Below are 13,731 nucleotides of genomic sequence, written 5' to 3' on the forward strand. Positions count from 1 at the left end.
AAATCCTAGTAAACAACACAGAAATCATCGATAGATACAGCGATAGCAGGCGGCTTGACGTTTGCGAGGCACTACACATCAAGAAGTCAACACCAGCAATCAACAGCCAATTATTGCACAACTATATTCTACCCACCTCAAGACTCCGCTCCAATATAGAAGCATCAAGAAATATGGACCAATAAGCTTTCTACAAACACTTCTATTCAATACCCATTGTTTCTGTTCTGTCTTGTGTTGATACTTTTAATACCCTATTAATATCCCCTCCTGTTCTGTCTTGTGTTAATGCCACATCACCCTTCCCACCTCACTCAAATGTAGATATAAAATCAGAGATACGTTCTAATCAGTTGTGTATTTGTGAAGTCTTTGAAAATGTAATAAGTTTTACGAAACGCGCCCGTGTCGCGTCAGACTAGAAATAAAAATGAATTTTGGAGAAGTGATTTTTGATTTACCTCCAACAGTGAAGCGTAATGTACGAAAGATTGAGAAAATTCGTGATAGAATTATTAATCTTACTTTTTCGGTCATATTTAATATATATATATATATATATATATATATATATATATATATATATATATATATATATATATATATATATATTAGTATATTTTGGTAGCAGTCTTTCCTGTAGACATATATTATTAAATATGACCGAAAAAGTAAGATTAATAATTCTAACACGAATTTTCTCAATCTTTCGTACATTATGCTTCACTGTTGGAGGTAAATCAAAAATCAATTCTCCAAAATTCATTTTTATTTCTAGTCTGACGCGACACGGGCGCGTTTCGTAAAACTTATTACATTTTCAAAGACTTTAGTTCACAAATACACAACTGAATAGAACTTACGTATCTCCGATTTTATATCTACATTTGAGTGAGGTGGAAGGGGTGATGTGGCATTAACACAAGACAGAACAAAATGTGGTATTAATAGGGTATTAATTTCATCAACATAAGACAGAACAAGGGTATTAATAGGGTATTAATTTCATCAACACAAGACAGAGCACGAAACAATGGATATTGAATAGAAGTGTTTGTAGAAAGCCTATTGGTCCATATTTCTTGATGCTTCTATATTGGAGCGGAGTCTTGAGGTGGGTAGAATATAGTTGTGAATTTTGGAGAATTGATTTTTGATTTACCTCCAACAGTGAAGCGTAATGTACGAAAGATTGAGAAAATTCGTGTTAGAATTATTAATCTTACTTTTTCGGTCATATTTAATATATATATATATATATATATATATATATATATATATATATATATATATATATATATATATATATATATATATATATATATATATATATATATATATATATATATATATATATATATATATATATATATATATATATATATATATATATATATGTCGTACCTAGTAGCCAGAACGCACTTCTCAGCTTACTATGCAAGGCCCGATTTACCTAATAAGCCAAGTTTTAATGAAAGTTTTATGAAAGTTTTATGAAAGACAAAATTTGCCCTTAGTGAAGTATGAAGAAATAAACACCATAGTTTGTTATTTATCAAAATATGAATTTATATTTTCAAAATTTCACCAGATGTACTTTTGTTATGTACCGACAACACTGTTAAAAATCTGTTAACTAATAATTGAATACAGAATTGCATACAAAACATTCCTGAAAACATATAAAACAGTTTCATTTAAAACCATAAGCTATGGCTGTATCCCCAGAGATCATTCACTAGATGTATTGTAAGACTACAGAATACTGTAAGAATATTTGTAATACAACAGGTTATTTTGTTTTTCACATTGTATAAGTAATAATTTTCTGTATTGTCTGTAATCACTTTCACTTTTTATAATGCTTTACAAGACCTTAGTATGCTGGTCTGATCTTCATCTCGGTTCTCTTGAGGGGTGAGGACCTCGAAAATCCCGCCAATTGACACCGTCGGCATAAGAGGTGTGGTTACCTTTGTGATATTTGCCATATAGGTTTGAGGCATGACAGCTCGTGTGCCACCAAGCGCCCAGGTAACTGAGGCATGACAGCTCGTGTGCCACCTAGCGCCCAGGTAACTGAGGCATGACAGCTCGTGTGCCACCAAGCGCCCAGGTAACTGAGGCATGACAGCTCGTGTGCCACCAAGCGCCCAGGTAACTGAGGCATGACAGCTCGTGTGCCACCTAGCGCCCAGGTAACTGAGGCATGACAGCTCGTGTGCCACCAAGCGCCCAGGTAACTGAGGCATGACAGCTCGTGTACCACCAAGCGCCCAGGTAACTGAGGCATGACAGCTCGTGTGCCACCAAGCGCCCAGGTAACTGAGGCATGACAGCTCGTGTGCCACCTAGCGCCCAGGTAACTGAGGCATGACAGCTCGTGTGCCACCAAGCGCCCAGGTAACTGAGGCATGACAGCTCGTGTACCACCTAGCGCCCAGGTAACTGAGGCATGACAGCTCGTGTACCACCAAGCGCCCAGGTAACTGAGGCATGACAGCTCGTGTACCACCAAGCGCCCAGGTAACTGAGGCATGACAGCTCGTGTACCACCAAGCGCCCAGGTAACTGAGGCATGACAGCTCGTGTACCACCAAGCGCCCAGGTAACTGAGGCATGACAGCTCGTGTACCACCTAGCGCCCAGGTAACTGAGGCATGACAGCTCGTGTACCACCAAGCGCCCAGGTAACTGAGGCATGACAGCTCGTGTACCACCAAGCGCCCAGGTAACTGAGGCATGACAGCTCGTGTACCACCAAGCGCCCAGGTAACTGAGGCATGACAGCTCGTGTGCCACCAAGCGCCCAGATAACTGAGGCATGACAGCTCGTGTACCACCAAGCGCCCAGGTAACTGAGGCATGACAGCTCGTGTGCCACCAAGCGCCCAGGTAACTGAAATCAAATGATTATCTTAACAACATTCCATTATATCAACTTACAATAGATTTTACAGCTATTTTGTATGGAACATTCATTATTTAAACAAAATTTCTGTTCTCATATTACAGTAAGAAGTTTAATACCAAGTATTGAACCGTAATTGGAGTTTGTTAGGCAACATTTCCGAAGTAATTATTTTGAGAGGTATTGATCGTTATCAATATTTACTTAGAGGATAAAGTAGTACTGTAGTTAAAGTAACTGCATAATAATTTTAGTTATTGATATACTTTAGATTGAACTTTGTGTTATTGACAGTTTTCATGATTATCATCAATGGTGAAAATTAGATCATAGTGTTCAGAAATGAGATGAACAATGCTGATGAGTTTTGATACTTGGAACGTGTGGAGGTCAGTTAAATGTTGCATAAAGTGTCTTTGTAGGATTTTTTTTATTTATAAAAAAAACAAAGTACAAAAGAGGCAACAAGTAAAGAACAACAAAATGATACAACAATCGTGTCAACATATGAAACAATACAACAACAACAAAAACAAAAAACATACAAAATGTATATACAAGGAGGCCCAGGAAAGCGTACAATATGCAAGTATTACAAAACAACATACAGCATGTGACATAACACTAACACGGGCACCCCAAACCCTCACACACAGACCAACATAACACTAACACGGGCACCCTCAACCCTCACACACAGACCAACATAACACTAACACGGGCACCCCAAACACTCACACACAGACCAACATAACACTAACACGGGCATCCCAAACACTCACACACAGACCAACATAACACTAACACGGGCACCCCAAACCCTCACACACAGACCAACATAACACTAACACGGGCACCCCAAACACTCACACACAGACCAACATAACACTAACACGGGCACCCCAAACACTCACACACAGACCAACATAACACTAACACGGGCACCCCAAACCCTCACACACAGACCAACATAACACTAACACGGGCACCCCAAACCCTCACACACAGACCAACATAACACTAACACGGGCACCCCAAACACTCACACACAGACCAACATAACACTAACACGGGCACCCCAAACACTCACACACAGACCAACATAACACTAACACGGGCACCCCAAACCCTCACACACAGACCAACATAACACTAACACGGGCACCCCAAACACTCACACACAGACCAACATAACACTAACACGGGCACCCCAAACACTCACACACAGACCAACATAACACTAACACGGGCACCCCAAACACTCACACACAGACCAACATAACACTAACACGGGCACCCCAAACCCTCACACACAGACCAACATAACACTAACACGGGCACCCCAAACACTCACACACAGACCAACATAACACTAACACGGGCACCCCAAACACTCACACACAGACCAACATAACACTAACACGGGCACCCCAAACCCTCACACACAGACCAACATAACACTAACACGGGCACCCCAAACCCTCACACACAGACCAACATAACACTAACACGGGCACCCCAAACACTCACACACAGACCAACATAACACTAACACGGGCACCCCAAACACTCACACACAGACCAACATAACACTAACACGGGCACCCTCAACCCTCACACACAGACCAACATAACACTAACACGGGCACCCCAAACCCTCACACACAGACCAACATAACACTAACACGGGCACCCCAAACCCTCACACACAGACCAACATAACACTAACACGGGCACCCAAACACTCACACACAGACCAACATAACACTAACACGGGCACCCCAAAACCACTCACACACAGACCAACATAACACTAACACGGGCACCCCAAACCCTCACACACAGACCAACATAACACTAACACGGGCACCCCAAACACTCACACACAGACCAACATAACACTAACACGGGCACCCCAAACCCTCACACACAGACCAACATAACACTAACACGGGCACCCCAAACCCTCACACACAGACCAACATAACACTAACACGGGCACCCCAAACACTCACACACAGACCAACATAACACTAACACGGGCACCCCAAACCCTCACACACAGACCAACATAACACTAACACGGGCACCCCAAACACTCACACACAGACCAACATAACACTAACACGGGCACCCCAAACACTCACACACAGACCAACATAACACTAACACGGGCACCCCAAACCCTCACACACAGACCAACATAACACTAACACGGGCACCCCAAACCCTCACACACAGACCAACATAACACTAACACGGGCACCCCAAACCCTCACACACAGACCAACATAACACTAACACGGGCACCCAAACCCTCACACACAGACCAACATAACACTAACACGGGCACCCCAAACCCTCACACACAGACCAACATAACACTAACACGGGCAATACAACACATAAAAGGGGATCCATACAGAACACTAAACACGGGCCATCCCAAACCCTCACACACAGACAAACATAACACTAACACGGGCACCCCAAACCTCACACACAGACCAACATAACACTAACACGGGCACCCAAACCCTCACACACAGACCAACATAACACTAACACGGGCACCCCAACCCTCACACACAGACCAACATAACACTAACACGGGCACCCCAAACACTCACACACAGACCAACATAACACTAACACGGGCACCCCAAACACTCACACACAGACCAACATAACACTAACACGGGCACCCTCAATCCCTCACACACAGACCAACATAACACTAACACGGGCACCCCAAACACTCACACACAGACCAACACCCCCATAACATAAAGGGGTGCTAACATAACACTAACACGGGCACCCCAAACCCTCACACACAGACCAAACATAACACTAACACGGGCACCCCAAATCACTCACAGAGGACCCCAAACACTCACACACAGACCAACATAACACTAACACGGGCACCCCAAACACTCACACACAGACCAACACTAACACGGGCACCCCAAACCCTCACACACAGACCAACATAACACTAACACGGGCACCCCAAACCCTCACACACAGACCAACATAACACTAACACGGGCACCCCAAACACTCACACACAGACCAACATAACACTAACACGGGCACCCCAAACCCTCACACACAGACCAACATAACACTAACACGGGCACCCCAAACCCTCACACACAGACCAACATAACACTAACACGGGCACCCCAAACCCTCACACACAGACCAACATAACACTAACACGGGCACCCCAAACACTCACACACAGACCAACATAACACTAACACGGGCACCCCAAACCCTCACACACAGACCAACATAACACTAACACGGGCACCCCAAACCCTCACACACAGACCAACATAACACTAACACGGGCACCCCAAACACTCACACACAGACCAACATAACACTAACACGGGCACCCCAAACACTCACACACAGACCAACATAACACTAACACGGCACCCCAAACACTCACACACAGACCAACATAACACTAACACGGGCACCCAAACACTCACACACAGACCAACCATAACACTAACACGGGCACCCTCAAACCCTCACACACAGACCAACTAACACTAACACGGGCACCCCAAACCTCACACACAGACCAACATAACACTAACACGGGCACCCCAAACCATCACACAACAGACCACATAACACTAACACGGGCACCCCAAACCACTCACACACAGACCAACATAACACTAACACGGGCACCCCAACACTCACAACACAGACCAACATAACACTAACACGGGCACCCCAAACACTCACACACAGACCAACATAACACTAACACGGGCACCCCAAACAATCACACCAGACCAACATACACTAACACGGGCACCCAAAACACTCACACACAGACCAACATAACACTAACACGGGCACCCCAAACCCTCACACACAGACCAACATAACACTAACACGGGCACCCCAAACCTCAACCACCAGACCAAACAAACACTAACACGGGCACCCCAAACACTCACACACAGAACCACATAACACTAACACGGGCACCCAAACCTCACACACAGACCAACATAACACTAACCGGGCACCCAAACCCTCACACACAGACCAACATAACACTAACACGGGCACCCAAACCCTCACACACAGACCAACATAACACTAACACGGGCACCCCAAACCCTCACACACAGACCAACATAACACTAACACGGGCACCCCAAACCCTCACACACAGACCAACATAACACTAACACGGGCACCCCAAACCTCACACACAGACCAACATAACACTAACACGGGCACCCCAAACACTCACACACAGACCAACATAACACTAACACGGGCACCCAAACACTCACACACAGACCAACATAACACTAACACGGGCACCCCAAACACTCACACACAGACCAACATAACACTAACACGGGCACCCCAAACCCTCACACACAGACCAACATAACACTAACACGGGCACCCCAAACCCTCACACACAGACCAACATAACACTAACACGGGCACCCCAAACCCTCACACACAGACCAACATAACACTAACACGGGCACCCCAAACCCTCACACACAGACCAACATAACACTAACACGGGCACCCCAAACCCTCACACACAGACCAACATAACACTAACACGGGCACCCCAACACTCACACACAGACCAACATAACACTAACACGGGCACCCAAACCCTCACACACAGACCAACATAACACTAACACGGGCACCCCAAACCCTCACACACAGACCAACATAACACTAACACGGGCACCCCAACACTCACACACAGACCAACATAACACTAACACGGGCACCCCAAACACTCACACACAGACCAACATAACACTAACACGGGCACCCCAAACACTCACACACAGACCAACATAACACTAACACGGGCACCCCAAACCCTCACACACAGACCAACATAACACTAACACGGGCACCCCAAACCTCACACACAGACCAACATACACTAACACGGGCACCCCAAACCTCACACACAGACCAACATAACACTAACACGGGCACCCCAAACACTCACACACAGACCAACATAACACTAACACGGCACCCCAAACACCTCACACACAGACCAACATAACACTAACACGGGCACCCAAACACTCACACACAGACCAACATAACACTAACACGGGCACCCCAAAACACTCACACACAGACCAACATACACTAACACGGGCACCCCAACACTCACACACAGACCAACATAACACTAACACGGGCACCCCAAACACTCACACACAGACCAACATAACACTAACACGGCACCCCAAACCATCACACACAGACTCAACATAACACTAACACGGGCACCCCAAACCCTCACACACAGACCAACATAACACTAACACGGGCACCCCAAACCCTCACACACAGACCAACATAACACTAACACGTGCACCCCAAACCCTCACACACAAGACCAACATCACACTAAACACGGGCACCCCAAACACTCAACACACAGACCAAACATAACACTAACACGGACACCACCAAACACTCCAACACAGGGACCAACATAACACTAAAACGGGCACCACACAAACACTCACACACAGACCAACATAACACTAACACGGGCACCCCAAACACTCACACACAGACCCAACCTACACACTAACACGGGCACCCCAAACCCTCACACACAGACCAACATAAACTAACACGGGCACCCAACCCTCACCCACCACATACACTACACCACCCAAACCCTCACACACAGACCAACATAACACTAACACGGGCACCCTAAACCCGCACACCACAGACCAACATAACACCTACACGGGCACCCCAAACACTCACACACAGACCAACATAACACTAACACGGGCACCCAAACCCTCACACACAGACCAACATAACACTAACACGGGCACCCCAAACCCTCACACACAGACCAACATAACACTAACACGGGCACCCCAAACCCTCACACACAGACCAACATAACACTAACACGGGCACCCCAAACCCTCACACACAGACCAACATAACACTAACACGGGCACCCCAAACACTCACACACAGACCAACATAACACTACACGGGCACCCCAAACCCTCACACACAGACCAACATAACACTAACACGGGCACCCCAAACACTCACACACAGCCCAACATAACACTAACACGGGCACCCCAAACACTCACCACAGACCAACATAACACTAACACGGGCACCCCAAACCCTCACACAAGACCAACATAACACTAACACGGGCACCCCAAACACTCCACACACAGACCAACATAACACTAACACGGGCACCCCAAACCCTCACACACAGACCAACATAACACTAACACGGGCACCCAAACCCTCACACACAGACCAACATAACACTAACACGGGCACCCCAAACCCTCACACACAGACCAACATAACACTAACACGGGCACCCAAACACTCACACACAGACCAACATAACACTAACACGGGCACCCAAACCCTCACACACAGACCAACATAACACTAACACGGGCACCCCAAACCCTCACACACAGACCAACATAACACTAACACGGGCACCCCAAACCCTCACACACAGACCAACATAACACTAACACGGGCACCCTCAACCCTCACACACAGACCAACATAACACTAACACGGGCACCCCAAACACTCACACACAGACCAACATAACACTAACACGGGCACCCCAAACACTCACACACAGACCAACATAACACTAACACGGGCACCCTCAACCCTCACACACAGACCAACATAACACTAACACGGGCACCCCAAACACTCACACACAGACCAACACCCCCATAACATAACGGGGTGCTAACATAACACTAACACGGGCACCCCAAACCCTCACACACAGACCAACATAACACTAACACGGGCACCCCAAACACTCACACACAGACCAACATAACACTAACACGGGCACCCCAAACACTCACACACAGACCAACATAACACTAACACGGGCACCCCAAACACTCACACACAGACCAACATAACACTAACACGGGCACCCCAAACCCTCACACACAGACCAACATAACACTAACACGGGCACCCCAAACCCTCACACACAGACCAACATAACACTAACACGGGCACCCCAAACCCTCACACACAGACCAACATAACACTAACACGGGCACCCCAAACCCTCACACACAGACCAACATAACACTAACACGGGCACCCCAAACCCTCACACACAGACCAACATAACACTAACACGGGCACCCCAAACACTCACACACAGACCAACATAACACTAACACGGGCACCCCAAACACTCACACACAGACCAACATAACACTAACACGGGCACCCCAAACACTCACACACAGACCAACATAACACTAACACGGGCACCCCAAACCCTCACACACAGACCAACATAACACTAACACGGGCACCCCAAACACTCACACACAGACCAACATAACACTAACACGGGCACCCCAAACACTCACACACAGACCAACATAACACTAACACGGGCACCCCAAACACTCACACACAGACCAACATAACACTAACACGGGCACCCCAAACCCTCACACACAGACCAACATAACACTAACACGGGCACCCCAAACCCTCACACACAGACCAACATAACACTAACACGGGCACCCCAAACCTCACACACAGACCAACATAACACTAACACGGGCACCCCAAACACTCACACACAGACCAACATAACACTAACACGGGCACCCCAAACACTCACACACAGACCAACATAACACTAACACGGGCACCCCAAACACTCACACACAGACCAACATAACACTAACACGGGCACCCCAAACACTCACACACAGACCAACATAACACTAACACGGGCACCCCAAACACTCACACACAGACCAACATAACACTAACACGGGCACCCCAAACCCTCACACACAGACCAACATAACACTAACACGGGCACCCCAAACCCTCACACACAGACCAACATAACACTAACACGGGCACCCCAAACACTCACACACAGACCAACATAACACTAACACGGGCACCCCAAACACTCACACACAGACCAACATAACACTAACACGGGCACCCCAAACCCTCACACACAGACCAACATAACACTAACACGGGCACCCCAAACACTCACACACAGACCAACATAACACTAACACGGGCACCCCAAACCCTCACACACAGACCAACATAACACTAACACGGGCACCCCAAACCCTCACACACAGACCAACATAACACTAACACGGGCACCCAAACACTCACACACAGACCAACATAACACTAACACGGGCACCCCAAACACTCACACACAGACCAACATAACACTAACACGGGCACCCCAAACCCTCACACACAGACCAACATAACACTAACACGGGCACCCCAAACCCTCACACACAGACCAACATAACACTAACACGGGCACCCCAAACACTCACACACAGACCAACATAACACTAACACGGGCACCCCAAACTCACACACAGACCAACATAACACTAACACGGGCACCCCAAACACTCACACACAGACCAACATAACACTAACACGGGCACCCCAAACCTCACACACAGACCAACATAACACTAACACGGGCACCCCAAACACTCACACACAGACCAACATAACACTAACACGGGCACCCCAAACACTCACACACAGACCAACATAACACTAACACGGGCACCCCAAACACTCACACACAGACCAACATAACACTAACACGGGCACCCCAAACACTCACACACAGACCAACATAACACTAACACGGGCACCCCAAACCCTCACACACAGACCAACATAACACTAACACGGGCACCCCAAACACTCACACACAGACCAACATAACATAAACTAACAAACACTAACACGGGCACCCCAAACCCTCACACACAGACCAACATAACACTAACACGGGCACCCCAAACACTCACACACAGACCAACATAACACTAACACGGGCACCCCAAACACTCACACACAGACCAACATAACACTAACACGGGCACCCCAAACACTCACACACAGACCAACATAACACTAACACGGGCACCCCAAACCTCACACACAGACCAACATAACACTAACACGGGCACCCCAAACCCTCACACACAGACCAACATAACACTAACACGGGCACCCCAAACCCTCACACACAGACCAACATAACACTAACACGGGCACCCCAAACCCTCACACACAGACCAACATAACACTAACACGGGCACCCCAACACTCACACACAGACCAACATAACACTAACACGGGCACCCCAAACACTCACACACAGACCAACATAACACTAACACGGGCACCCCAAACACTCACACACAGACCAACATAACACTAACACGGGCACCCCAAACACTCACACACAGACCAACATAACACTAACACGGGCACCCCAAACCCTCACACACAGACCAACATAACACTAACACGGGCACCCCAAACACTCACACACAGACCAACATAACACTAACACGGGCACCCCAAACACTCACACACAGACCAACATAACACTAACACGGGCACCCCAAACACTCACACACAGACCAACATAACACTAACACGGGCACCCCAAACCTCACACACAGACCAACATAACACTAACACGGGCACCCCAAACCCTCACACACAGACCAACATAACACTAACACGGGCACCCCAAACCCTCACACACAGACCAACATAACACTAACACGGGCACCCCAAACACTCACACACAGACCAACATAACACTAACACGGGCACCCCAAACCCTCACACACAGACCAACATAACACTAACACGGGCACCCCAAACACTCACACACAGACCAACATAACACTAACACGGGCACCCCAAACACTCACACACAGACCAACATAACACTAACACGGGCACCCCAAACCCTCACACACAGACCAACATAACACTAACACGGGCACCCCAAACCCTCACACACAGACCAACATAACACTAACACGGGCACCCCAAACCCTCACACACAGACCAACATAACACTAACACGGGCACCCCAAACACTCACACACAGACCAACATAACACTAACACGGGCACCCCAAACACTCACACACAGACCAACATAACACTAACACGGGCACCCCAAACCCTCACACACAGACCAACATAACACTAACACGGGCACCCCAAACACTCACACACAGACCAACATAACACTAACACGGGCACCCCAAACCTCACACACAGACCAACATAACACTAACACGGGCACCCCAAACACTCACACACAGACCAACATAACACTAACACGGGCACCCCAAACCTCACACACAGACCAACATAACACTAACACGGGCACCCCAACCCTCACACACAGACCAACATAACACTAACACGGGCACCCCAAACACTCACACACAGACCAACATAACACTAACACGGGCACCCCAACACTCACACACAGACCAACATAACACTAACACGGGCACCCCAAACCCTCACACACAGACCAACATAACACTAACACGGGCACCCCAAACCCTCACACACAGACCAACATAACACTAACACGGGCACCCCAAACACTCACACACAGACCAACATAACACTAACACGGGCACCCCAAACCCTCACACACAGACCAACATAACACTAACACGGGCACCCCAAACCCACACACAACAACCAAACATAAACAACTAACACTAACGGGCACCCCAAACCCTCACACAGACCAACATAACACTAACACGGGCACCCCAAACACTCACACACAGACCAACATAACACTAACACGGGCACCCCAAACCCTCACACACAGACCAACATAACACTAACACGGGCACCCCAAACACT

This window comes from Procambarus clarkii, chromosome 64 (assembly GCF_040958095.1).
Source record: "Procambarus clarkii isolate CNS0578487 chromosome 64, FALCON_Pclarkii_2.0, whole genome shotgun sequence".
NCBI lineage: Eukaryota > Metazoa > Arthropoda > Malacostraca > Decapoda > Cambaridae > Procambarus > Procambarus clarkii.